Genomic DNA, 15,833 nt, shown 5'->3' on the forward strand with positions numbered 1-15,833 from the left:
TTTAAGTTTGAGAGGTACTATTGTCACCTTACTTCTGCCTCTGAGCTGGGAATTGGCAAGAAGGTGTAAAAGGAAAATAATAGGAATATAGGATACTTTCTGGGGTGGCAGGGGTTATTAAAGTAGCCAGCTATGCAGAGTGAGCTAGAAAGGGACTGTGAGGCTCAAATACTGCTATATTCTTTCAGAATACGGTGAGGGTCTAATTGTCATGATGGCAGCTACAGAACTGAAGTTCCAGAGCTCATCTGAGCTCCTGCAACAGCTGAGTGAGATGAAGATGAATGTTACTATAGTTACCACTTAATTTACATAAAGGTTAAGCCAATCCTGTGAACTTTCACACATTCTTACAGATTCTCTAGTATAACTGTTCCGACTAACTAAAGGATCATTACATTATTCTGAAGTTGCAATTTCTAATTTTAATATCTTCTCAAGTACATAGGTATCTATAACATGGCCACTTTTATCATGGGTAATTTTTTTTTTAAAACTACCAATTAGTGTGCTGAATGTTAACTTAGGAAAATTATGTTGATATCTTTCATGAAAAAGTTTGGGGGATATCTTTGTAATACACCCATTTATAGTTCTGGGTTATTGTGGCCAATCATAGCCACAAAACAGGAATCATTTTTATAAAATTTTAATGTTTTGAATAATTTGGAGAGAGCATTTTTCAGAATAGTAATGTCTAAGAATCAAAATATCAGAATTAAAGATCTATACATTTTTAGATTAAAATACATAACTCCCCACCCCAAAATCAATTGTTTGATGTTGTTTCAATATCTCTTTTGATACCAGAAATATTTGTAATAATTACCTTCATTTTATATCTTTATAAAAAAGGTAAAATTTTAGAGGTTTTAACGTTTTTTTTTTATAAGCACAATTTTAAAACAGATATTCAGTTACCAAGATTTCAAAGGCATCATTACTAATAGGCTAAAACACAAACTACAGCATATAATGTTTATTGGCAATTTTTTTTCTAATTATTTTGTTATGTAGTATTCAGATAACTTCCAATTACATAACAAAATCCTCAGAAAAGCCCTTGGAGATTAATGGATTTGTCTTTGTGTTAATTAATTCATGAATGACCTCTTCGGTAGATTTTAGACTATGGAGAACAGAGATAGCCATTTTTTGTTGTTGTTATTCTTATTTCCCTTAATGTAAACAAACACATTAGTGCAAAATAGGAAATTAATGAATTCAGGCAAATTTACATGCTCAAAAAATATGCCACACAACTTCCTGCATAGTAAAATATATCCAGATTCTTTAAGAGATCAAATCAAACTAATAGGCTGATAAAAGGCAAACGTTTTTAAACAACAGCTTTGTTGAGATGCAATTCACATACCAAAAAATTCATCTTTTTTGCATAACTTTTAAAGTATGTAATTCAGTGTATTCAGTATATTCAGCATTGTACAACTGGTGCCACTGTCTCATTTTAAAATATTTTCATCATCCAAAAGAAATCCTATACTCATTAGCAGTCATTCCCATCCCACTACCCCTCAGTCCCTGAAAACCACTAATCTATTTTCTGTCTATATGGAATTTATTTCCTGCTGATATTTAAGAGGTAATCCATTCCAAGCCTGAGATGACCCTCTCTGTTGTCTACGATTCAGTCTCCTCCTCTCTTATCAATCTACTTGGAAGTGGAAGAGAGCAAGGAAGGGGGCTAACTTCCCATAATGCAAAATGACTGCTGGAGCTCCAGGCATTAATTCTGCCTTCTAGCCAAAGATAAATGTGAGAAAGGAACAAAGATGGGTGCACTCTCGATATTCAATTAAACTTTCTAGAAATTGCTCACTCCATTTCCGTATGCATGCGTTTGTCAGAACTTAGCCTCATGGCATCAAGCATCAATTTTATTCCAAGTAGTCACCAATCTAACTAAAAATCAGTGGTTTTGTTATAAAATATAGTAAAATAGTTGTGGTGTGATAACTAGAAGTTTCTGTCATGGTGTTAAACCCATTTGAAATTATGAAACCTTGTTAAGCTAGAGTTGGGAACACCTAAAAGGCAATCCTTACAAAAGATTGTAGACTGTAAGGCAGAATGTCTAGTGGCTTTTGATAGTGGCAATAAAGTATAAAATCATTAAATAAACATAAGAAACAAGGATATAAAATCTATGAGAGAAGAACATATTTGTTTTATTCATCACTTTAACCTTGCATTCTGATATAGTAGTGCTTGATACATAGTTGTTCAATAAATATTTGTTGAAAAAGTTAATTATCAAACTAACACTAGTTATACACACACACAAACACACATATATATCATGCATCATGTATAGTTACATCACAGATTTATATAAATTATCTAATCACAGAATGAGTTGATAGTCTCAAAACTCATCATTATCTGTCACTCTAACTTTCTCAGGGTTTAGGATCTGCTTTGAAAGGTGCAATCTAAGTATTTAGTAAGACATTGAGAAAGTTTGGATATTACCAAGCTGAGGTGAAATCTAATACATAAACACAAGGTGGTTTTTGTCCTAAGGGCCTATCTAGTGATTATGTCTCTATTAAAGCATTTATATATTCATTAGTTATTTACGGAGAGTTAATAATATGCCCAGTTTCACTGAAAGAGTCTATTCCCTAACCCCCAAACATGTTGCCTATAATTATAATAAAAATTGTGTTTCAGAGATAAGCTTGACAGTCTTGCAAGAAGTGTTTATATATTTTTTTAAACACATTATTTGCGCTTTTCTAAATGGGTAGGAAGGCTGTCTGATTTTCTAAGAAAGGATTTCTGATAACCTATTCCAAAACTGTGCCTGTGTTACATAAAATGTATGTGTTTTGTAAAATCTTATGTATTCTAAAAGTTATTGGCAGACAATTCTAGAAATCGGTATGCCTGATAAATAATGCATAGTTTTTAGTACTTAGCATTTAATGAGCTAGGAACTGTGGGGCTGTCACTATCTAAAATTATTCATAATATATTGGAGTTGCAAGACTAGAAGTGTTTTATTTACTCTTGGATTTATTTTCAAATGTTGAAGCGATAGTCATATTTGCTTTGTGAAGTTGAAGTTTTAAATTTCTATATGGGCTAAAATGGAAGCCCCTAATTTATATCACACTGCCTCCCCATTAAAGAATCAGAATCTCTATGCTAAAGTAACTAATAGGGTAAGGGTTTGTGTTTGAAACTCAGCTACACCTTTTACTAACTTTGTGTTCTTGGGCACATCAATTAACCTTTCCATTCAATTTTCTTACCTATACAATAAAGATGGTCATAATACCTGGATGGATTGCTGTAGAGATTAAATGGAATGAATTTAGAACACTAAACGTATTCCGTGACATCTAGTAGACATTTAATAAATGTTAACAATTGTTGTTACTTAGGATCAAACAACCAAGGTGATAATAGACACGTAATAAATGCATAACTGCATGACCCCTAATCCTGAAAAAATAATTCATATATATTCATGGAAATATAACTTGCAAGGATATAAGAACAACTTCCTCACAGCTTAGTTTGGTTCATCTGTAAAGTGGAATTACAGTAGGGAGAATTACATGGGTTGATACATACAAAATACTTAGACTGGTCCCAACATATGATACATATTCAGTAAATGTTACCTATTAATATTGCCCTTCTCTAGTTTATTATTTAATTGAGACTATGAATTTAATTAAACTTAGGTTAAAATTTTGCCTCTGCAATGTATTAACAGCAAGACATTTTGGAGTTTATTCAGGCAACTGTTAGCTTCTAATTTCTTATGTGAAAATGTGGAAAATAATCTCTAAAGAGTTTTGTGAGTATCAGTTACACACATGAGATAAAGCATGGAAATCCTAACACTATACTATTTACCCTTTGATGATTAAATATTATTTTTCTAAACCCACCAAACTGTCTTTAAGATTATTCACTTAAATTATTTAATTATTTTAAACAGTTTTACAATTTTTAGGTTTCCACATCATTTAAAAATACAACCTCCTCCAACTTCCTTGAAAAAATTGAAACCCCTGAAAAATTAAGCCAAGAAGAGATAAATCTTTCTAATTCTTTTTAATATCACAGTAGTCACCATTTGAAGTGACAATTCTGTGAATTTCTCCAAATGATGGATCATATATCAAAAAATCCATTCATTAATGATATTAATAAATTATAGAAATTCTTATTCAAGTACAACTTTTGAAGATTTATACAGTAACTTGGCATGCACATGCCAAGAGATATATAAACATTTCTCTGAAGCATTTTCTTCTTTGATATGCTATGTTTAGAATCCTAGAATCCCAGAATTGCCAATAATTTTTTTCCTAGGTCTGCATATTTGGCATGGTATTCCTTCAAAAATTAATACAAATGCAAAAAATTTATCTGATCAAATTCATTTCACTATAATCATCATATGAAATAAAATTTCCTGACATGCATGAAGGATAAAACCCTAATCCAGTGCCAGTGTCATCGACAGTTTAGTAATTAATCTTACTAAATTCTACTCTAATAATAGTTTTCTTAAGCATGTCATGGTGAAACTCTGTCCTCTTTAAATGTGTCCTGGTACTCAGTATCCTTGCTTCAGTCAGGTCACATAAGTCATTGAAAAAGGTGGATTCTAGTTGGGGTATGCCATCTATCTGCTTTGGCCTCATATATCTAAAAGCCCTCCTCTGGCAAGACTTTGGCTTTGAAGACCACCTAACCTAATGCATTCACTATCAATTCTGGAATCCCAGAATTTAAACAGGCATAGTGACTTAAGTCAGGGTGTCCAACATATCTAATCACTATACCAATGCCTGCGATAGGAACAAGGATGCTCTTTGGATTTATTGTTAATATCTGAATATTTGTGTTTAGACTTAGGTAAGCAATCTAGATGTAACTGGAGGATGTGCTTTTTTGGTTGAAATTTTATTCACTTTAAATACCAATTTAGTGCAACTATGCAACACAGTGCCTGCAGGAGTAACCTAGCATCTAGTGCTAAAAGAAATGATTGTTTCTGCATCATTATGGCAAACCTTAAGCTTGACTTTAATAGTAAAATTGTTATAACAATTAAAAAATTAATTGATGAATCCAAGGAATTCATTTCACAATGATAATATTTGGCTTCAGCCAAATGTTAATTCTAACACTCAAATTTTAACATTTACCCCAAATTTAACTTATGTACCTCTTGATAAAAAAGAAGAGCAGTGGAGCAGGTTGCACTAATTCCTTGATAGAGTTTCTGAAGTATAAGCATTCCTATCACACTGGATTCTTGCAGAGGTCTTCTTCCTTTCCAGATATCAATAGGAAGTAGATCTTCTGTAGGGATCTTCTCACTCCTTCCTTCTGCAGGGAAAATGTCAACAGAAAGCAATAGGAGAATGAGCCTGGGAGGTCCACAAAGTTAATCCATGTGCACTGGGATTTGTAAAAGGAATGGCAATAGAGATGTATGTGGAGGGCCTAGTAAACAGTGTCTACCAACATGGGGACAGGAGACCTGGAGCAGTGGCCACTAACTTGAATGAAACAATGGATTGATAGTCAGAGAGACAGACTACAGTCAAGTGTCTACCACCAATTAGTTCAGTGACTTTAACCAAGAAAGTCTGAGCATTTATTATTAGAGTTCATACTACACCTACATTTCAATTTGCAGAATAAGAACAATACATTTTAATGGAAACATTTATACTTCAGTGATAGTGGTATTTTGGTTTCTGCTAACATTTCATCAGGAGAATATTAGAAACATGTTATTTCACTCTTCAAGTTCTGCTTTTTAGTGTCAGAATCATTTTCACACATGATAATCACTCCTAAGAGTTAAATGTAATTCCTTTGTCAGGTAAACTGTATTATGTAATGTTTCCTTCAATTACAGTAGAAAACAGTTGTAGTAATTTAATGTATTGACCTCTGAGAAAAACATATCTTACTGCCTATATGTAAGTTATCCATGAGTTTTCTAAAGGGTTCTTATTTATTCATTGAGGGTAGAAATTAAAACTTCAGTTTACTTTTTTACTGGTAAAGAACATCACCTACATAGAAATAAATATAATCAGGAGCTTAACAAATGCATTGATTAGTGAGTTGCCCTTACATCTCTTGAAAAGCACATTAACTATTAAATATGATCACATGATGATAACCGAATGTTTGAATTTAAAGACAATAAGATTAACTAGTATTATATAGTATTATTGTTAAATATCTTAAATAATTTTAAATGTATAATAAACTGTAGAGTACTATGCAGCCTTAAAATGATATTTATATTTGTGCAGAGTTATGTATTATCCACAGATTAAAACAGACTAAAAGAAAAGAAAAAATAGGATTACAGTATAATGACATTGGTAAATGTGTGTACTACACAATGATAGCATATGTATATGTATGTGGGAATGTGTATTAAATGCTGCTAAATGAATGTAATTGAGGAGGTTCTTTAAAATATATATTCAGAGTACAATTTTGCTTGCAAATATGCCCATCAGTCATACTCCCACAAAGAAGCAAAGGAGACAATACAAATTTATGCTTTTTGTCATCTCTGTATTAAAGACCTCACATTAATTAATTTTAAATCACAGAAGTCTGATGTGAGCTGAATAATGGTAATGCTATTTCAGACAAATATTGTAGTCAAAAGCACTTGTCAAATTATATGTACACTGATTACTTATACAATAAAATATTTCACAATATTGAATCACTATTAAACATTTTATGATGCTTAAAATAGAATATAATACCAGTACTAATAAGAAATGTTTTTGGTTGTACTTTTCTAGGTCTCAGGGTGGTGAACTTCTTCTTTGAATTCCTAACCTGTGAGCTTATGGTAAGATTATAATTACCATGCTAAATTTTAGAGTTTTTTTTCCCCTTATTTCCCCTTCTTAATAGTGTCCAGTAAATATATCAGTAAAGGAAATTTGCACAGTCCACTATCAAGTGGACTTTACCATACTTTTCTTAAATGTTAACAAACTGGCATTTTCTAGCAAAAGTTTATGTTCTTGGGTAGATTATAGTAATATAATCATTTGATAAAGTCTTTGATAAATTTCTAAATGAATTTGAAGGTGTCATTCAAAAAGGTAAGGATTTATTCCCCTGAGAGTTCTTTGAACATGAATGACAATTTTATATATTAAGATTTCTATAGCGAGGTCTATTCAATGACAATGAATAGAGGCAATGAATTATTGAAAGTAAAACTTATTTTATCACCTGTCATGATTTGTCAAAATGGGTTCCTCAATGATAGCTTGAAGTCAGAGCTTTAGAAAGTTGCAAGTAAAATATGTAACCATGGCAATAGAAATGATAATAAATAACCTGTGACTTCTAAGGTTATTTTGAGGCATTATTTATTTGTTAGTTTCTGTAGTTAATGCATTCAACACCCTTTGTGAAAAGTGTGAATCTAGATAACACTTATAAATGATTACTACATAATACAAACAAGTGTAGGTTTGTTTTGTGAAACTGATGAAGTTGTATTTTAAGAAGAGAATTTTCAGAGGTTATCTGTTTTTTAATGGTAAACGTGATAAAGATTTAGCTTGTAATTGATACGTAAAATACAGATAATATGGGCATTTGCATATACATTTTCTACTTGGGGAAATAATACCCTTGGAAACACAAGCCAATTGACTAAAACTCTTGATGACTGGGTAATACAGCATTATTGAAATGTAGCTTGAAGAAGTTGTTTTAAGTGACTTTTGTCAACAAACCATATCTGGGAACTGTAAATTATACTCTTCTGTTACATTTTTAGAGACATTCAATATATGACTACTTAAAATAAGTGTCGTGTAGAAGCAAGGGGAAACTCTACCCTACTAAGTGGACTGCTGATAATGGAAGACATTTTTATGAAACATATTATTTGGATATGCATAGAACTATAATTTTATCCTTAGGAAGTATTTTTTAAGTTGTAACCTACATTTCACAAATATACCTGAATGAACTTTTCTCATAAATTATTTCAACTTAAAAAATATGTCAAAATATTTTTAAAAATTTATCTGTAGTTTTATTCTTACATGAACATAACATACATAGAGAAAATTGCTCATATCTGAAGTGCACAGTCTCAGTGAATTCTCACAAAATGAGCATAACCATATAACCACACTCACATTAAAACATGAAAAGAACATGACAGAACCTTGAAGTTCCTCACCCTACCTTAATGTTCTTGTTTAGTGACTTACACCCATGGAACATAAGCACTATCTTCACTTCTAGGATGGATTACATTGCCTCCTTTTTCACATTCTATGAATGATGTCACATAGTAGGTGCAGCTTTGCTTCTTTTGTTCAACATGGCATTTGTAAGGTTATGTGCCGTGGTAAATCATTTATTCTCAATTCTGTGCACTATTCAGCTGCATGAATGCATCCAGTTATGATCGATCCTTTCTCCCACTTACACGCATTTGTTGCCTCCAGACTTTGGCTCTTATGAATAGTGGTTGTATGTCTTTTAGGAAGCACATGTGTATATTTTGCTGGGTGTACAGGATATGTATATGTTCTGCTTTAACTAGATACTGACAGTTTACAATGTGATTCTATCAATTTTTTGACAAAGGGTGTGAGAGTTCAAGTTGTTCCATATACTCACTAATACTGGGGATTTTTCATCCTCCATTTTAGCCATTCCAGTGTGTACACAGAGATATCTAAATGTGAATATCTAGAAGATTAATGATTTACACTCCTGTTTTATGATTATTTGTCATATTTATGATGATGACTTGTCATGAGGATGTTCTTTTTTAAAGTCTCCAAGTCTTTTGCTCTCTTTCTACTATTTTATCTACCCTTTTTATTAGATTACCTATCCTTTATTATTGTATAATGGGTATTGAACCCTCTATGGATGTATTCACTGATATTCTGGAGCTGTCTCAACTGATTCTCCAGAACCAACTGTTAGTGTCAAGAATTTGGAGAGCTGCGTGGTAGTTTGAAAACCTGCCCTGGTAGAAGTATTGACACCACATATATGGGCAAACACTAAAAAACAGGGCTTTATCTTTCCTTCTGGAGAACTAGCTGTTAAACATTTACTGGCACATCATCGGATATTTATGTTGCATATTAAACCACTCTGTGGATTTTCTCATTATTTTCCTGATGGTGTTTTTGATGAATAGAAGTTCTTAATTTTAATTGACTCTAGCTTATTAGGTTTGTTTCTTATATGATTTGGGCTGTATGTGTCCTACTTAAGAAATATTTGCCTTTGCCATGGTTGCTAATATATTTCCCTCTGACTTCTCTAAAAGTTTTATTGTTTGAAATTTGACATGTAATGATCTCCAAGTCTAAAAAGATATTGTCCTATGTTATTGCACATTTAAGGTAGTTTGCTGGATATCTTTTCATTAGAAGAGTAGGTGTTCTGTGAATATCTTAACATTTTTATTGTAAAGTTCATATACAAACATGAAAACATGATATTTATGTTTAATAATTTAACATAGCTATTTACCAGCAATTTGAAGTATTTTACGTAGTTAATAAATGTATTTATGCATTATCCACTGTAAGTCTTGCACACCACGATCAGTTATGTGGCCATAATTTTGAAATACATATTCAGCAACATGCAAAATTTTTTTACTTTAACCCTTAATGTATTACAATAATTTATTTCTATTATATATTATTAGGTGAACTAAAATATTGTAAAATAATCTATAGAATAATTTTAAACACTCAGAAAAGTAGGCTAAACTTCAGACATTCAAATACAGTTATTAAATATAACTGCTTCTAAAATATTGTTTAATAAATTGCATAAACATATACTTTAAAAATAACAGCCATGAAGTACAGCCTAAAGAGTACTATTATATGCCTTTTATTAAGATTTTATTTGCTTTGTGATTTATGTATATATGTATTTTATGTATGTAATTTATGTATATATACATAAATTATAAGACAAATTATATATAGTATATGTATTTTATATATAAATAAATCACAAGGCAACTTATATGCATATATATTATATTGAGTTATAAGTTACTTGAAGTCAATAAAATATATATATATTTATACAAATATATCTGTATAAAATTCTCCATACAAATACAGCACTGTTTTGTTACTGATAGGAATGACAGCATAAAAATCAGTATTGTTGCTTCCTTAAAATTCAGTCAGTCATGCAAATGTGTATGTTTGCCAAAAATTGTGTTGTCCTATTATGCATTTTTTTTTAATCGGCATGTGTTTTCCTCTTGAAGTAATCATCTTGATTTAAATACATTTTCTCCATAATAGTTGAAATATTTGAAAGATGTAGTGAAACGTAATGGAATGAAATAATTATTTTAAGTTGGGAAGTTGAATAATATAAGTATGTTCCCATCAAATTTAGACTTTTTCTTTTTTAATCTCTGGGTTCATAGTCCAAGCCATTTTATTGACTTCAAGTAACTTATAACTCAAAAAATGGAAGTGCTAAAGTAAATCATTTAATGAATTATCTTTAATAGTTATTATTTTTTAAATCTTTTGATGAAAAATCTGAGAAAAATTAGTGGGTTATAGACTAAAATGCTTGATACTAAGGAAAGATGGTATTTCATTTATTTTCATATATTGAGAGGGCATAGAACTCATATCTGAGCTTTTCCATTTAGACATTGTTGTCTGTCTTAGGTAGCCAAAAAAAATGAAAGATGGAGCGCATACTAATTAAAAGTTGACTAGGTGATTTTCATTTTTACTAAATTACTGATCTCTGTAGAAAATGAAAGCCTGAACACAGGATCGTATCTTGAAGATTGATCCAAACTCTGTGTAGTGTTATTAGGTCTGATCTCCAGTAGACATTTCGAATAGCTAAATAATGAGTTTATATGTGAAACACAACATAGAATAAACAAATAAATGTTTCAGATTTTAATTCACAAAGATATCTTTGAAAGTAAATGATAGTTAAAGGGAAAAAATGCACTAGAAACTCAGACCACAAATTCAAGCAATTAATACATAAATGCAGAATGAACTTGATAATAAATGCATTGGACACACAAAATATTCTATTCTTTTAGTCTCTAATAATGTATTTATTACATTTGACTGTTAAAGTACAGTGTTACAATCCCCCCACTAAATAATGTATTTAGTTCCTGGCACAATATCTGGCAATAGCAGATGATTTCTGAATTTTTGCTATTTAGAAAATCATTGTATATAAACTAGAGAGAAGTTACTGAATTTCTTTCTCTAAATCAAACATATCTTTCCTCAAATGCATCCCCTTTCAAACCTTCATCCCCTCCTGCCCCCCCTCCTCCATTAACAAACATTTATGAATAACTTATTATGTTATTCATACATAATACATAAGGGAGGATGGCTAACTCATGTTAGACTGGTGTAGAAGACAAAGATTGTATCTTTGATTTCATGGTTTAATGAGGAAAAAAAGGATTAAGTAAATATAAAATCTCCATTTTGATAAATGTTATGATGGAAACATTCTCAAATATGGTTTAACTTGAACAGGGACTGATTCTTTAAGCTAACATTTTAAAGGAAAGATGGAGTTCACCACATAAGGAGATGGGGAGATAAAGAGTTATATAGAGATTTCTGAGATTTGAAGAAAAGAGGAGCTTGGAATGTTCAAGAAACTAAAAGAATGCTAGTGTGGCCAGAGCATAATAAGTAGAAAGGAGAGGGGCTTGAGATGAGGTAAGCCTTGTAGGTTATGATAAGTATATTGAATTTTTATTGTAAATATCATTGGAAGCCATTGAATGTGTTGAAGCAAAAATGTGTAGTAATTCCTTTTATGTTTTAAGGTAAGTGCTTTCTGGAGAATGAATCAGTGGAAAGTAAGACTACAAGTGGAAAGATCATTTAGGAAAAGACTTTAACAGGCTTCCAAGAAAGAGAGATGTGATAACCTGGTCCAGGGTGGGATTACTAAAATGGATTTGCAGTCTGTTTTGGAGGCGGAACCAAAAGGGCTTAAGAAAGATTGAACATAGAAAGTGAGTGAAAAAGAGACAGCAAGCGTGAGTAAGAGATTTGAGCACTGGTTGTACGACAAAACCATTCACAGCAGAGTTGGTCAAGATGGAATTGGGAGGCAGGCTCTAGTAAAAGAATAAACAACTACATTTTGGAATAAAAAATGTACTGCCTCACTTCTTTCTATTCAGGGTGAGATTTTCAATTGTTACTTCAGATGAAAACCAAATTAGGAGTAGGAAATGAGGATTCAATACTGGACATTCTCAGGATTCACTAAAGCCAATGATATGGCAAACCAGTCTATTACAGCTAATTTTCCTGGGCTGACATTTGTAGGAGTATCTATTAATTAACACTGTAACTATGGGGTACCTAAGCGTTGGTAACTATGGGGACCTAAGCATTCTGTGAAGTGGAGCTGAGATTAAATATATATTTAATGCAACAGATTTTGACAATTTTTGGATTATAAAATGAGGCCTGTAGTGAAGTCTGGACAGTGTGTGGAAGGAAAGGCATAGCAAGGGGAAGGAAGAGAAAATGTTATTTCTGTGAGCACAGAATTTATAACTTGAACATGACCTCTCACAGTGGAACTTAAGCAAAAGTGGAAATGCTACGGCAGGAGGAATTTACTAGAGTAAGTGAAAATTGAAAGGTTATAAACTTCTGTCATCACTATTATCCTTTCTAGAAAATTACGTCTCAATGTGAGAGAATCAAATAGAAGAGAAAAGAAAACAGCATTTTTCCACATCTTATTAACTTCCAAAGAGATTTCTATACATTAATATCTGCCTTCTTTGACAACATTGAAAACACTGGATACCAAAACTTTCCTGCCATTCCTATTATCTGTTTGTCTGTTAGGGTAGGACTACCAATTGCCATGCAATTGTTTGCAGCATGCAATCTCTGCTGCCATATTCACTTACTTAATAGCATAACTGTATCATATTTTACATCCATCTGCAATTCCAAAATCTGACCTGTGTTCTGACAAATTTTACCTGAAAATTTAACCTTAGGAATTTTTTTTGCTTTTAGTTCAGACCTTCCCACTCTTTGGTAAAATAAAGTATTTTATGAATATGAAATAGAGAAATCTAAATTTTTTTATAGGCAGAAGCTATCATGGGATCATCATCTCTGGCATTCTGAATCTTAGTCCAGTATATATCTAACTATAGTCTTGAGACCAGCATATTATATTTAGTCATGATTAATAGATACAGAAAAACTTGGCATTTTATCATATAGCTTCTCATTCAAGGCTCCTCTTTACCCATGATAACCATGATTTATGTCTGCAACAGAAGAATAATAAGGAAGTTAAAATAATTATCTCACAACTTTTCTCTATCGATTGTATGTACAGGTGGTCCTGACTGACCATGGTGCAAAAGCAATACACATTTAGTAGAAACTATACTTGGAATTTTAGATTTCTATTTTTTCCCAGACTATCCATAAGCAGTAGGATACTCTCTCATGGTGTTGGCCAGTGGCAGAGAGCCACGGCTCCTGGTCAGCCACACAATCACAAGGGTAAACAACCAATACACTGAAACTATTCTGTATGCATGCAACTATTCTATTTTTCATTTTCACTATAGTATTGAATTAATTGCATGAGATGTTCACCACTATATTATAAAATAGGTGTTGTGTTACATGATTTTCCCCAGCTTCCAGTTAATGTAAGTGCTCTAAGCATGTTTAAGATAGGCTGGGCTAAGCTATGATGTTGAGTAGGTTAGGTGCATTAAATGCATTTCCGACTTCAGCTTTTTTCAACTTATGATGGGCTTATTGCTATGTAACCCCGTGGTAAATTGAGGATGATCTGTATTGAAATTTTAATCTCTGATTCAAATAAGTAGGCTAAATATGCTTATTTGAAATCTATTGTTTCTTGGTATATTCATATATTCAGTGAATGTTTCAACATCTAATTATTATAAAAATGCAAATATAGTCTCTTTAAAACACTCCAGACTTTGCATCATTTTAGCTATTGCATCTTATTCCAATCTGGTGGGTTACAAGGAGAGATAATGTCACTATGAAAACCTTGTTAGCTTGAAATAAATGGTAAAAGGTGTTCAATTGATTTTGTTATATTCAAAGAGATAATATATATATATTTTTGCATTCTTTTTAATTTTTTTGTTTTTATAAAGTTATCATTGATATACAATCTTATGAAAGTTTCACAAGAAAAACAATGTGGTTATTACATTCACCCTTATTATCGAGTCCCCCCCATACCCCATTACAGTCACTGTCCATCAGTGTAGTAAGATACCACAGAGTCCCTATTTGTCTTCTCTGAGCTACATTGTCTTCCCCGTGACCCCACACACACCATGTGCCCCAATCATGAGAGGGAATATATTTTTTAAGTTAAATTGATCAGTCTTTATTATCTGCTTAAAGTAAGGTCATGTTTATTTTAGTCCATAAGCAAATTATCACAAGAAATTTTAATGGTGTCAGTAAGAACTTGGCATAGAAATTCTGCTGGTTCCATAACTCAGTTGCCAAGTGCTCTGGGATGGCAATGATCTGTACCATTGTAAAAGGAAATGGAAGAAGACGGAGGGTGGAGAAAGGTTGAAGAGGTTGAGGAAAATTTATTATTAGTCCAAAAGATACAGCAACTTTTAACAGATTCAATAATTATTATTCTCTTGATGTGTCTATCATGCTGGATATTTATATTTGTAGGAGGTAATGGTGTGTGTGCATGTGTGTATATGTGACATAGAGAAAGATAGAATACTGATATTCTGAATATTTTGAAGCAATGTACTTGAGACCCACCTCTCCACTACCCTTGTCTCCACTGTGAAAATGCCATTTAGCAATATCTGTGAATCAATGGACAAATCATAAGTCTGAACGTCTGTAATTTGGGGCAATGCTAATTTTATTTTCCAAACATAAATTTTTTAAATGAGCTTTTGCTCCAGTTATAAAATGTATAAATTGAACTTAATTAAAATAGGCTCTCCCTGAAAGTGTCATATGGAAAATATTAGCTAAGAGGGGATTTTTATTTTCATGAGTGTCTGAAACCAAGAGTTAAGATGTTAAAGTGTTTATTTCTCTTATTACAAGTGATAATGCTTATAGTCAACTAATACCTGAATTCAAACAAAAATCATTGTGAGGTTTTTCTGTAATCTCAAGAGATTCTAACTTGTCTCTAACTAATAAGATTGGTTTTCCATATTCATAGCATCTGTATTACTACTAGGGGATAAAACTGTTGTAGAGATGGAATTACTATAGCATCGTTATTTTACAGTGTGTCTGTTTCTAGTAGCTGTGTAAAAATGTTTTTCATTGTAAACATTGATTTTTTTCACTTTACAGATATATTTTTCAAAACTAGAAATAATTGGAACACATACATATTTACACACTACATTTAAATATATATTTATCTATCAACCCAATTATCAAAGTAAAATTCTTTTAATTATTCATAAAATTTAGTCTGTGGACTTTTATAGCTCCTTAAAAGTAGCATTAAGTAAGGAAGTTCAATGTTCTTCTAACGTAAATTTCAAGCATGACAGGTAAAATGTTACAGAAAAGGCCTACCAAGCAAAATTGTTTTGAATACTATTTCTAGAGCATTTGCCCACCCATGAAATAGAGATGGAACTTCAAAAGTTTCAGGTCAAACCTCAGCATCAGGTAAAAGTTGAATATAAATTAAGAATGAAATCCAATATATTTGAGAAAGACTTCATT

At 31.8% G+C, this 15,833-nt stretch overlaps 1 protein-coding gene across 1 annotated transcript in view; it reads left to right on the forward strand.

Moving 5' to 3' along the window:
- The window catches only part of PTPRD (protein tyrosine phosphatase receptor type D), a 2,165,650-nt gene that overhangs the window by 1,016,063 nt on the left and 1,133,754 nt on the right, over positions 1-15,833 (forward strand). The window contains exon 5 of the mRNA XM_073228519.1: positions 6,834-6,883. The gene's annotated coding sequence lies outside the window, so the exon portion shown is untranslated. The remainder of the gene's footprint in view (positions 1-6,833; positions 6,884-15,833) is intronic.

The sequence above is a fragment of the Manis javanica genome, chromosome 2 (assembly GCF_040802235.1).
Source record: "Manis javanica isolate MJ-LG chromosome 2, MJ_LKY, whole genome shotgun sequence".
NCBI lineage: Eukaryota > Metazoa > Chordata > Mammalia > Pholidota > Manidae > Manis > Manis javanica.